This window comes from Phyllobates terribilis, unplaced genomic scaffold (assembly GCF_046119375.1).
Source record: "Phyllobates terribilis strain yellow unplaced genomic scaffold, ASM4611937v1 Scaffold_8__6_contigs__length_399053987, whole genome shotgun sequence".
In the NCBI taxonomy this organism is placed as follows: Eukaryota; Metazoa; Chordata; class Amphibia; order Anura; family Dendrobatidae; genus Phyllobates; species Phyllobates terribilis.
The window spans coordinates 272,181,978-272,196,151 of record NW_027362768.1 but is presented as its reverse complement, the minus strand read 5'-3'; the positions used below and the strand labels follow the sequence as shown (position 1 = coordinate 272,196,151).

At 46.5% G+C, this 14,174-nt stretch overlaps 1 pseudogene; it reads right to left on the bottom strand.

Annotated features, from left to right (window-relative positions):
• Nucleotides 1-14,174, bottom strand: part of LOC141156620 (meiotic recombination protein DMC1/LIM15 homolog) — a 175,195-nt pseudogene that overhangs the window by 12,048 nt on the left and 148,973 nt on the right.

Below are 14,174 nucleotides of genomic sequence, written 5' to 3'. Positions count from 1 at the left end.
AGAAAAAAGATGACGATACCTGTCGGCCGTCACATGGCAACAGGAGGAATTTTACCTATTGGTTCCATTTGATCACTGTGATGGACCCTATCCTTGTGGGTGCAGTTTCCAAAATAGGGTCAATTGTGGGAGGCTTCTGCTGTTTGGGCGCCTCAGAGGCCCTGCAAATGTGACATGTCACCCGCAATTTATTTCAGCTAATTTGTGCTCCAAAATTCAAATATTGCTCCTTCCGATCTGAGCCCTACTGTTTGTCTAAACATAACTTTTTGACTGCAGGTGCATCTCACTAAATTAGAACATCATCAAAAAGTTAATTTATTTCAGTTCTTCAATACAAAAAGTGAAACTCATATATTATATAGAGTTATTACAAACAGAGTGATCTATTTCAAGTGTTCATTTGTGTTAATGTTGATGATTATGGCTTACAGCCAATGAAAACACAAAAGTCATTAACTCAGTAAATTAGATTAACAAAAAACACCTGCAAAGGCTTCCTAAGCATTTAAAAAGGTCCCTTAGTCTGTTTCAATAGGCTCCACAATCATGGAGAAGACTGCTGACTTGACAGATGTCCAGAAGGCAGTCATTGACACTAAGTAAATGCAAAGTAAATTTTGCATTTCATTTGGAAATCAAGGTCCCAGAGTCTGGAGGAAGAGTGGAGAGGCCACAATCAAAGCTGCTTGAGGTCTAGTGTGAAGTTTCCACAATCAGTGATGTTTTGGGGAGCCATGTCATCTGCTGGTGTAGGTCCACTGTGTTTTATCAAGACCAGAGTCGGTGCAGCCGTCTACCAGGAAATTTTAGAGCACTTCATGCTTCTCCCTGCCGACAAGCTTTTGGAGATGGAAATGTCATTCTCCAGCAAGACTTGGCACCTGTCCACACTGCCAAAAGTACCAATACCTGGTTTAAAAACAACAGTATCACTGTGCTTGATTGGCCAGCAAACTTGCCTGACCTTAACCCCATAGAGAGTCTATGGGGTATTGTCAAGAAGAAGATGAGAGACACCAGACCCAACAATGCAGACGAGCTGAAGGCTGCTATGAAAGCAACCCGGGCTTCCATAACACCTCAGCAGTGCCACAGGCTGATCGCCTCCATGCCACGCCGCATTGCTGCAGTAATTGATGCAAAAGGAGCCCTGACCAAGTATTGAGTGCATTTACTGAACATACATTTCAGTAGGCCAACATTTCAGATTTTAAAAACATTTTTCAAACTGTTATAAAGTATTCTAATTTACTGAGATAATGACTTTTGTGTTTTCATTGGCTGTAAGCCATAATCATCAACATTAATACAAATGAACACTTGAAATAGATCACTCTGTTTGTAATGACTATATAATATGAGTTTCACTTTTTGTATTGAAGAACTGAAATAAATTAACTTTTTGACGATATTCTAATTTAGTGAGATGCACCTGTACATATGGGGTATCGCCACGCTCATAAGAAAATGGGTAACTAACTGTAGGGTCCATTTTTTGGTGTTACCTCTTGCAAAAGTGAGAAATTTTGGGCTAAAGCAAGATTGTTGTGAAAAAAATTAACTTTTTCAATATGATCACCTAATGTTATCAAATTCTGTGTCGTACCTGTAGGTTAAAAATTCTCACTATACCCCTAGATAAAATGCTTGAGGGTGTAGTTTCCAAAATGGGATCAGTTATCTGGGGATTTCTGCTGTTTAGGCACCGTAGGAGCCCTGCAAATTCGACATGGTGCCCACCATCACTTTCAGCCAAATTTGTGTTCCAAAATTCAAATATTGCTCCTTCCACTCCGAGCTCTGCCGTTTGTCCAAACAGAACTTTTTGACTACATGTGTGGAATCGACGCATTTGTAAGAAAGTGGGTAACAAATTGTAGGGTCTACTTTTTGGTGTTACCTCTTGCAAAAGTGAGAAATTTGGGGCTAAAGCAAGATTTTAGTGGTAAAATTTAATTGAATTTTTTTTTTCACTTTGCATTAATTTCTGTGTAGCAATTGAAGGGTTAAAAAATTTCCTAACAACAGTTTTAAAGTATTTGAGGGGTGCGGTTTTTAAAATGGTATCACTTTTGGGGAATTTCCAATATGTAGGCCCCCTCAAAGTCCACTTTCCCAGTGGGTCATGGCACCTAAAAATCATGGCAGTAAAATCTGCACTAAATTATGGCACTCATTCCCTTCTTAGTTTTGTACTGTGCCTCAAATTCCCGATTACATGTAAGGTATTCGCATACTCAGGAGAAATTGCACAACAAACTGAGATGTCCATTTTTTCCTATTAGCCCTTATAAAAATTAAAAATTTGGGGCTAAAACAGTTCAGCGGTAAAAATGTAATTTTTCATCCTTCACCACCCAATGATATAAATTTCTGTGAGGCACATGTGGTGTCAACATGCTCACTGCACCCCCTAGATGAATTCATTGAGAGATGTAGTTTGTAAAATGACATCAATTATGGAGTGTTTCCGCTGTTCTGACACCTCAGGGGCTCAGTCAATGTGACATGGCACCCTCAAACCATTCCAGCAAAATCTGAACTCCAACATGGCGCTTCTTCCCTTCTGGGCTTTGCACTGTGCCTCAAAAGTAGTTTTCCTCCACATATGAGGTATCGGTGTACTCAGGAGAGTGTAATCTAAGTGTAATGCGATTATCTCCCATGCGAGAATCGGATCACAGGGGTGGAGAAGATGGAGAACGTAATTTCTCCATCCTCTCCATTGTTTGTGTCCATGGATGTAGGACTGTACTCGGATGACATCTGAGTGCACTGCCCCACAGTATAACATTGGTCCAAGTAATAAAACATCGGCTAGCACTCGGCCGTGTTATACGTTCATGTGAGCGAGCCCTTAACCAGAGTTTAAAAAAGCATAGGAAAAATCGTCCAATTTTCATCCATATTGTCATCCATATGCCCTCTCTGTGTCCGTTTTTTATATACATGTGGCAATTTTAGCTTGGATAGCACATGTTTATATAATATTCTTGTCTGCATGAGACCTTGAACGGACAGCACAGAATGACTGTTCAAACTAAGTCCCGCCGCTCGGTGCATTACGGCGGGGCTAATCATTTAAATACTTGTACACCTTCCATCTGCTTGTTTTTCCCTGTATCTGCCCCTGTATGTCCCCCTCTTCTTTGATTGACAGCTCAGTCTTCATAGAGCCAAAGAAGACCAGCCTATAGATGAAAACCAAACAGGTGAGAAGGTGTATTTAAATGATTGGCCCCGCCGTGAAGCACTGAGAGCCTGTACTTGGTTTGAACAGTCATTCGGTGCTGACAGAATCGCTTTAAAGAATGGGCTGCAGAATAAGCTGTTACAGGTGCCACATGAAAATAAAGTTGCGGCCAAATGTTTAAGACTGACAAATTCTGGTGTTTTTAGATCTTTTAGTTGGATATTTCTATGGTTACTGACGTACAATTATCAGCATTTTATACATTTTTAACTTTTATTGACAAATACATCAAGTTTATGCAAACGCATAAAATTTACAGGGTTGATCGTTATTTTTAAAGATATCTGCCCTTCACTCTGGTAGCTGGATATCATTTTCTGGGCCAAATCCTGACTGATGACAGCCCATTTTTGTCTAATCAGTGCTTTATCACGATTTTGGTGTTTTTGTTTGTCCACCCATTTTTTGCTTGACCACAGCCCAACTCAACGTGATTGAGATCTGGGAAGTTTCCTGGTCAATTATCCAAAATTTCAATGTTTTGTTCACCAAGCCACATAGTTATCAATTTTGCCTTGTGACATGATACCACCATATGTATGAGTATTTGCTTATAAATCCTGTATACAAAAGCAGACAGTATTTGGCACGGTGCTTGTTGAAGTGATTGCTGTCTTTTAAAATAACAAAATGTTATTAATTTAGGAAACTCACCTTCTGAAATTTTCTGAAGCCTAGACAGCATCTGAGCTAGTTTCTGCTGTCTTCAGCCAACTCTCCACGCCCACTAAAATCCACTCGGAAGAGAGCCATTATTGAATCAATAATCTGAAATCAAGATCAGAAATTGATCATAGCCTGAACATTACTGACAAAGTTAGCATAGCCTTTAAATAAGTTAAAAATAACTTCTTTTTATTTTCAAAAACTAGAAGTTAAATATTCAAAACATAGGATTTCACTTCTACAGTCTGTGAAGTGTCAAAAAAAAAATGCATACTGTAAAAAATGGCAATGCATGGTCTCAAATTGATATATATTGTAACAGAAAAATGGTGAAAATGTGAGCGGTGGATATAGAAATTGCTTAATAGTCTGACATGGCTGAAAATTCGTTGCCATTTATTTTGCATTATGAGCATTCAATCTGTTGAAGGATTCAGTTAAATTCTGTCTTTTACCTTTTTAGTGTATACTTTACCATTGTAAGTAAACTGTGCACTAGAGCCCAGCAGTGTAAAATAGGGCCGAGAGAAAAAAAAATACGCCTTACGTTATAGGCGCATTGCGCATGCGGGGGATATGCAGACTTAGACTGCACATCACAGGGCCCTGTGACATGCACGGGATGGCAGAGGAGGGGGGGATATGTAAATTAAGTAGGTAGGTGGGGATTTCTTGGCGTCTCCAAGTAAGTATGCAGGGAATTCTTGGCGTCCCCCGGATGCCAAGCATAGGAAAACAAATTTCATAAAAGGATATTTCAAAACAAGCAGACCTCTAATATGGGCCATACAGGTATGTATAGATGTCACAGGTGTATCAGAGGTGATAGACAGTCGCCGTGCAGTTGCAGTACCTCCCTCTTGCTAATTAGCTCCTGGCCTGGGTGTATATATACCTGGTGTGTCTGAGAGGGAGGTGTCGGCTATATTCATTTCTACTTGTGAGGTTTTGGCAGGAGCAGTGCTTCGTCCTCTCTGAAGCTTGAGTCCGTGTGCACATTTGGAGTCGTATAAAGCTAAGCAATCCCCACTGTTTGTCTACCCTTGTTTTCTATAGTGTTTAGCTGAGATCGACTAGTGCTCATCTCCTCCCATCCCTAGCCTTAGCCATAAGCCAGGGAAAGACAGGGCGAGGCATGTGTGCAGCAATTGCTGTAGAGGCAATATAGGGATGGTAGTTGAGACAAGGTGACACTAGACTAGACTAGGAGGTCTCCACTTCCCCCTTTCCCTAGTGTCTGGGCTCCCTTTCCCTCTTCCCTCAGTGTTGCACTAAGTCTTTCCCACACCTGGCGTGACAATAGATTTACATTTCTATCACCTGTATGCCCATATTAGAGGTCCGATAGGTCCCAGGGGGTGACAGATTCCCTTTAACAATGATGAATAGGGGCCTAAGTGCATGCTTCTTAGACTAGTCCAGCTAATTATAATATCTAGCACCACAATAATAATAAAGTGATTTTCTGATTGTGCTATGAACTTGCCTAAACATTGGGGTCGCTAGAAATTAGTGTGAAATGACAAATGCAGCTCTGTAATCAGTAAATAGGGGTAAATCCTGCTGCCATATTCGCTTTAACGGGAATCTGTCAGAGCAGCATGATGTAGAGGCAGAGACCCTGATTGTAACGATGCGTCACTTATTGGGTTGCATGGTGCAATTTTGCTAAAATCACAGTTTTATCTGCTGCAGATCTACCAGTTACCTGAATGCTGAGCTCTGTATAATCCGCTCACACCACTGATTGGCAGCTTTCCGTGTAAACTGTGCATAGGCAGAAAGCTAGCAATCAGTGGTAGGGCGGGGTTATACAGAGATCCTGAATATGGCGGACTACATGACAGCAAGTTTACTAGTCCTCTAGTGATAAAATCACTGTTATCTGTAGAAGATTATCAAAACTACGGCAAGCAGCCATGTAAGGGACACATCGCTGGAAACGGTCTTTGGCTCGCTCTATTGTACGTTTTGCTGCTCTCACGTGTGGTGTCAAAAATCTGGTGACATATTCGCTTTAAAGTCAATGAAAATTAATTCTTTCAACCAAAACGATCATTCCTCAGGAAAATACGGAAGAACGAACTATTGTTTTAACCAAACAAACAAAGAGTATCATCATTTGAAATGAAGTCAGTTCTGTTTATTAGCCCACGGCCCCACTATCAGTATTTGGTCAGTATTTTTTTCTCAGGAGTGGGAGCCAAAACCAGGTGAGGAACAATCAGAGAAAAGGTATGACAGAAACAAGTCACCAATTCCGCATTTATCACCCACTCCTGGTTTCGGCTCCCACTCCTGAGAAAAAATACTGACCGAATACTGACCAAATAGCCTTAGGCTGAAAGTTGGAAGAAGATCTTTTGTTCAATGAAAGATCAATCATTCATAAAAGACCTTTTGTTGAAAGAATATTTTCAGAAATAATTTTTGTTTTGTGCCCATTGTCACTGAACATATATATATATGGCCAAGTTGAATGGGCAATATGGACTAAGATGTATATGGCACTGTCGGTATTACAACAGTTTGTTAAACAACAGTTCAACCAACAGCATACTTTAATCTCTGCATGAATGGCTTAGGGATCGCTGACACCACTGTCTGAGCGCGATCCAACAAAACATCAGGTTGCACTCGGACCAATGTTAGTCTATGAGGCCGCACACAGGTCCAATTTTTTGCTTGGTCCGAGGAAAAAAATTGCAGCATGTCCAAGTTTGAAGCGATATTTGGATCACACTTGGCGCTGCAAGGCAATGAGTGCATGGAAACCATCAGACTACACTGAAATGATATCTGATTCGGATGCAGTCCGATTATGGAAAAAACAAGCAAAAAGAAGGTGTACAAAGACAAGGATAACCTGACTAAAATATATATTTATTTATTAAATGACACACAAGCCAGAACAAAGACATATTAAAAATACTTAAAAAAAAGCACAAATGGCCATAACATTTGGCTTACTGATTATTGGTACCTTATGTACCATCTTACAGACGGGTGGATTAGACTTCAACACTATAGTGTTGTGGTCCGTTATACTGTTATTAATTAACAAACAAAGCAGCACACTGGGAAGCTAAGTATACAAACATGAAATATAAGAAATATGAATAGCATTACTGCTTTGGGAAAATAGAAATAAGTGAGAAATCTTAGTGCATAAATTGGCCAATTCATGTGTACCTGGTAGCCACGGTAAGGCGTTTCTCAAAAATACCAGGACCCTATCAATGTAAACTCATCTCTAAGTGACTATGTCTGCTTGTGTGCAGGATAATAAGATCCTGCTGCAATTAAAATCGCCTGTGACATAGAAGCGGAGTGCTCAGTCAAAGTTTATACATAGAAACAGAAAAAACTGACGGCACTTCCAAAACAAGAAATAGGTGTGAACAGGTGTTGTTTTTTGCTTTGTTATACTGTTATGGCCATTTTTACTTTTTAAGTGTTTTTAATATTTCTTTGTTTTGGCCTTGGGTGTCATTTAATAAATAAATATATATTTTAGTCAGGTGTTCCTTGTCTTCGCATACCTTCTTTTTCTTTGCTTTTTCCATGTTCTGCACTGGGTATGTGATAAGTAGATCCCGACTTTATTTATGGTGGTGCCCTCTACCTTTCCTTGTTATGGATGCAGTCCGATTTCCGAGCACTGATAATGGAGAGGATGGAGAAATTTTGTTCTCCATCTTCTGTGGCACCCCAGGGGTCTGGTTGCCACAGTGATAGAAATATCACGTCTGAGAGCAAGTGGGAGGTTCCCTGGTCAGGAGCCCTTGAACATGCAACACCTCCTGTCCCAGACCAGATAGGGGAGGAATCTGCCATATATAAACTGGATCTGGGGCGGGGTTAGAGGAGAAAGTGAAGCTCCAGAGAGAGTAGAGAGTGAAGTTGCAGACACAGGGAAAGCAACAGCTAGGAACTCTGTAGGAGCAGGAGCTGAGTGCCAGGGACTGGAAGCAGATATAGCTCGCCCTGGCTGAAGACACTACTACCGGACAACGGAGTCCGAGGCTGTGAGGATCTCTAAGTCCAGCAGCAGAAACCAGCTGCAGGGGATTCCAGGTCCTCTGGCCATAGAAGCCCGGAGGCTCAGTCACGAGCAAGGGACCAGCACCACCATCGAGGAGCGGAGGATATCAGAAGGCCCCAAGTCACCAGCCATACGGGTGAGCACTACACGGTACGCTCAGGGACGTGGGCTACTTCCACACGCTTACAGCAAGGTAGCCAGGAAGAGTGCAGACAGACGGGGAGGCCTACAACTCCACCTGGCCAGGGGAACTCCTGTTTGTTCACAGACTGACCCGGCCTCTTATGCTAGCCAGTACTCCCGGGAGGGTCCGCCTTATCATCATCAGTAAAGACCCTGTACTGCACTGCAAAGACTCTGAGTCGTTCCAGCTACACCGGTGCACCATCACTCCCGTCATCCACACTCACTGCCCTGAGGCTATACTCCTCCCGTGGGGAGTTGTCCCATTCTCTGCTGCACACACAACACCAGCCTCAGCGGTCTGCCTCGCAGCGGCGGTACACCCTGACCGCAATCCACGGGTGGCGTAGTCGGACATTAACCTAAAACATATAAAAGACTGCCACTGGTTTGACCGGGTCGCCGCCACGGAGACTACAACCCCTAGAGACCCAGCTCCGAGTAACCCCCATGCGTGCACACACGGCCCAGGGGGCGCGTCAACTTTGGCGTAGTCGGCACGATTTTGTGCCCGCAACCACCGGGTACTGCGTGCCTTCAAAAGACTGTCATACCTGCCGTGGTGAAGTTTCCCGCCATCCGCAGCCGTTTTCCCGCCATCCGCAGTCGTTTTCCCGCCATTAGGCGCCATCTTCGGGACGCCGCGCGGGAAGAAGAGGGGCGTGGACAACGAAAGCGCGCGACAGCTGAAGCCCCGCCTTACGCACGGACGCTGCGCAAGGTCCTGGAAGGAGCACAGCGGACGCCGACGTCATCAGCACGCGACGCAAGGTCCTCAACCCCGACGATCACTTGCGGAGCCGCGGCCGACGGAGGAAGAGCAACAAGAGGTAGGCCACGGTTAACTAGGGGGGCGGAAGATACCAGGAATGGAGGGAGCTCCCACCGCCAGCGCGGCTGCTGCCGCAGTGATGCCGTTCACGATGCCATATATCCCCGGAGCGGCATGGCTACCCCAGTACTCAGGGGAGTCACACACCCTAAGTGACTTTAAGGAAAGGCTAAACAGCCTCTTCCAAGTATACCCCCTGACAGAAGAGCAAAAAGTGAGCATCTTGGTGGGCCAGTTAATCGGAGCAGCCCAAAGGGAGGTTAAGTCCTGGCCACCACGGGAGAAGGGGACTGTCAGAGAAATACTGGCCCGTCTAAAGGACACTTTTGATACCCGCACCTCAGCAGAGTTTAAACTAAGATTTTACGGGTGCAAGCAACGGGCACAAGAAAGTATAAGGGACTATGCTTTGAACTTTCAGGAGGCCCTGAGAGCCATTAAGCAGGCAGACCCTGACAGCGTGCGGAATGAAGATAAGCTGTTGACTGAACAATTCATAGAGGGTCTACTGTCCAATGCCCACCAAACCCAGTTGCGGGCAATGGCCCTACAGGACCCTGATTTAGATTTTGCACAGTTCAAGGACAGAGCCATCCGGGTGCTCCGAGAACCGGCACCGGGTGGCACTGTAACCCAAAGGCGCCCCGCTATCACTTATCCCAAGGAGGCAGCGCCCTTGTCTGCAGGGCCTGTGGGAGCTGATGCGCAGGCTTTGGACAACAACCCGGCTACAGACCTGCACCATCAGGTCCAAGAGCTAACCAAAAGCGTTGCCGCGCTAACCAGAACTGTGCAGTCTTTACAGGTCTCTCCTCCAGGAAAGATCCAGCTGGCATCCGGACCGGAGGACGTCCCGTGGTGCCGACAGAGGAGGATCCCATCGCCCAGAGGAAGACCCAGCGACCAATACAACGAGGACGGGCAACCCATCAGCCGCCGCTGCAATCAACCAGGACATATGGCAAGGTCATTTAAACGGGCACAACCTGGGGCAGAGGGCCAACCCCCATGTATAAGATCATCAGGCCCATCGAACTGGCGTGATAAATACGTAGGGGGACGTCCAGTCTTGCCTGTGGTACTGGATGGCATTCTTATGATTGCCCTACTAGACACCGGGTCACAGGTGACTACCATCCCTTATGTGCTCTTTAAGCGGTACTGGAATGACTCGGACATAACCCGCTACCCAGATGACGACCTGAGTATCATCGCCAGCAATGGTCAGCCCGTGCTGCAGGTGGGATTCAAAGAGGTGACCATTAAAATCGGTAAAGTTGAACTGGCGGCACAAGGACTGATTATTGTGGACATTGACCGTCGTGAGAGTCACCCTAAAATAAGCTTGGGTACTAACGTGATTGAAAATTGTCTTGCAGAGATAATTCTCATTTTACAGCAGGTTGCCATGAACGCCAGTTCCAGCCAGCAGCGTGTCCTACAAAAGGAGATCCGGGCGTTGATGAAACGGCAACAGGTGGAACTATCTGGTGGTGAGATTGGTAGCATGAGAATGTGTGACCCGTTCCTTATTGCCATGCCCCCGAAAAGTGAGATGATGATATGGTGCCGGGCAGCTATTGGTCTAAGAGGCAGAGACTACCAAGCAATGGTCGAACCCGTCTACTTGGACAGTAGGCCCACCATTTTGACAGCACGGGGGGTGGTCGATGTACGCCATGGGAGGGTGCCTGTCCGCATCTTAAATATCGGGGAGAGAGAAGTATACCTGCCCCGGTATGCCATGCTAGCCAAATTGTTCACCATAAACCAAAATTCTGTAAAGGCCGTAGAACTCTTACCTCCGTCTCAATCAGAGGAAGGTAACGGCTCTAAGAAACATATGGAGGACTGGTGTCAGCAGCTGCATTTGGGTACTGACTCCACTCCATCACACCAAAAACAGGGAGTCTACCGGGTGGTTCAGGAGTACGAAAGAGTCTTTAGTAAACACCTGCTAGACTTCGGGCGAGTAAAGGGGGTAGAACATCACATCCCCACAGGAGACCATCCACCCATAAAAGAAAGATACCGACCTGTACCCCCTGCACACTATCAGCATGCAAAGGGGATGTTGCGAGACATGAAGGAGGCTGGGGTAATCAGGGACAGCTGTAGCCCATGGGCAGCTCCACTAGTTCTAGTGAAAAAGAAAGACAACACCATGAGAATGTGTGTAGACTACAGAAAGGTCAACCGAATCACACACAAAGATGCGTACCCGTTACCTAGGATAGAAGAATCTTTAGCTGCATTAAAATCTGCTAGCTTCTTCTCCACTTTGGATCTTACTAGCGGGTACTGGCAGGTTCCTGTAGCAGAGGCGGACAAGGAGAAGACCGCGTTTACCACCCCGATGGGTCTCAGTGAATTCAACTGTATGCCGTTCGGGCTCTCCAACGCACCGGGGACCTTCCAGCGGTTGATGGAATGCTGTCTGGGACACCGGAATTTCGAGACGGTCCTGTTATACCTGGACGATGTCATCGTTTATTCCAAGACCTACGAGGACCATCTGAAACACCTGGCAGAAGTGTTTGACGTCCTGGCAAGCTACGGCCTAAAGGTGAAACCCTACAAGTCTCATCTACTGAAACCAAAAGTACAGTATCTGGGACACGTGGTGAGTGCTGACGGAGTGGCTCCCGACCCCGATAAGATCACCGTGATTAAGGACTGGCCAAGACCCTCCAGCGTAAAGGAAGTACGGCAGTTCCTCGGGTTGGTAGGCTACTACCGAAGATTCATTCCCGGTTTCACCAGAATGGCAGCTCCTATGCAGGACCTCCTGATAGGCCAGTCCAGGAAGGCCAAAACCCAGAAGCCACCCTTCAGGTGGGAAAAGCTGGAAGAGGAGTCCTTCCGCCAGCTGAAGATGGCCCTCACGGGGGATGAAGTCCTGGCGTACCCTGACTACGGCCAGCCCTTTATCCTCCACATGGACGCAAGCAACATCGGGCTAGGAGCCATACTGTCCCAGATTCAGCAGGGGAGAGAACGGGTAATCGCTTACGCCAGCTGGAAACTAAGGCCCACAGAAAGGAACCCTGAGAATTATAGCTCCTTCAAGCTAGAGTTCCTGGCAGTGGTGTGGGCAGTGACCGAACGTTTCAAGCATTACCTTGCCTCTTCCAAGTTCACCGTGTACACGGATAACAACCCGTTGACACACCTGAACACTGCAAAACTAGGTGCCCTGGAGCAGAGATGGATGGCCCGCCTGTCCAACTATGAATTCACCATCAAATACCGGGCGGGACGCTCAAATGCCAACGCGGATGCCCTGTCCAGGATGCCAAACTTACTGGACAGAGGAGAAGATCTAGAAGAACTAGAAGAGATCGAACTCCCGGCGTTCCACCGTCATGGGATTACCCAGTATTCCCACCGTGTAAGGGACAGGCACTCTGCTACGTTCAATCCCTTACCCCACTATGGCTGGGCGGAGATGCAAGACAGTGACCCCGCAGTCCGTCTGGTGAAGGAAATGCTGACACAGGCTGATGCCCGCCTTGACCCAGACGCTCCGGAGGAGACCAAGCAACTGTGGAAAGAGAAAAGTAAGCTGTTTCTTTACAAAGAGAAGCTGTGCCGGAGAGTGGTCAACTCCCGAACACATGAGCTGACCTAGCAGGTAGTTGTCCCGAGACGAGACGCGGCTATGGTTCTGGAGGCATACCACGACGGGGCAGGGCACTTCGGATGGAAGAAGCTGGAGTTCCTGTTGCGTGGACGGTTCTTCTAGGTAGGCATGAGAGGAGCCATCGAGAGATGGTGCAGAGACTGTGGCCCGTGCAACCTAAAAAGGAAGGACTGTGCCAGCCAGAAGACTCCTCTGCAGCCCAACATCACCAGGCAGCCACTGGAGCTGGTAGCTCTGGACCATGTGAAACTGGCTCCGAGCAGATCTGGGTACATCTACGCCCTCACCATCGTAGATCACTACTCCCGGTTCCTGGTGGTGGTCCCTGTCAAAGACTTGACAGCTCAAACAGCAGCCAGAGCCTTCCAGCTGCACTTCTGCCATCCACACGGGTATCCGGAGCAAGTGTTGACGGACCAAGGACCAGCCTTCGAAGCGGAGGTCTTCCAGGAGTTCTGCAACTGGTATGGCTGCAGGAAGATAAGAACAACGCCCTATCACCCTCAGATCAACGGACTATGTGAAAAAATGAACCAGGTGGTGATAGACTTGCTAAAAACGTTGCCCCTGGAAGAACGTAATCTGTGGCCTGGGAAACTGCCTGATCTGGTGGACCTGTATAACCACATCCCAGTAAGTTCCACCAACTGTACCCTGGCTTACCTAATGAGAGCAAGACCTGGTAAGCTGCCTATTGACCTGGATATGGGAGTCCTGACACCAGAGGACACCTCGCCAGAGGCAGACTGGGATACAGAACGGCAGCAGTAGTACCGGAAAGTTCAAGAGAGCGTCGAGCGAAGTCTGTATCAAGCAAGAGAAAGGCAAGAGAAGACTTATAACCAGCATGCTCCCGCTGTTCCCCTGGTACCTGGAGAGCAGGTCTTGAAGAGAAAGAGGCGGCTCCATAAGTTGGATGATCAGTGGGAGAAAGAACCGTACACCGTACTGCCTTCACGCCATGAGAATCAAAAAATCTGTATAATCAGTAAGGATGGAGGAGAAACCACGGCCATTGTCTCCAGAGACCACCTGAAAAAGTGTCCCGAGCAGTTGCAAAGCACTGACGAAGATTAAGAGAACTCTCAACCCGCAGAGGAAAGGGAAGAAATGATCAGTACCGTACTCTGAGACTTTCCCCGATCCTGGACTCAGATCAACAGCTCAGTCGTGGTACCTGTCCTCACCTTTCTCCAGCCAGCCCCTCAAGGGCCTACAGAAGAACAGGGAGTGTCGGAAGAGCAGCCGGCCCAGGAGGCAGAAGAATCCATACCAGCAGCTCAGGAGAATCAACCCTCTGCTAGTAGTGAGCCTGTCGTGCCCCTAGTAAGCCAAAGAGTACGCAGGAAGCTGCCAGGCCTACCCGCAACACCTCCTACACCCTGTAGTGCAGAGCCAGATAGTGGGTTACGTAGGTCCACCAGGAGCACTAGAGGACAGATGCCCGCTCGCTGGAGAATCTAGAATGTGGATTAACCTGTAAATTGCAAATGCTGAAAATGGTTTATGTTTTTGTTGCCTGTTTATTAATTATGTTCCTCTAGTTACC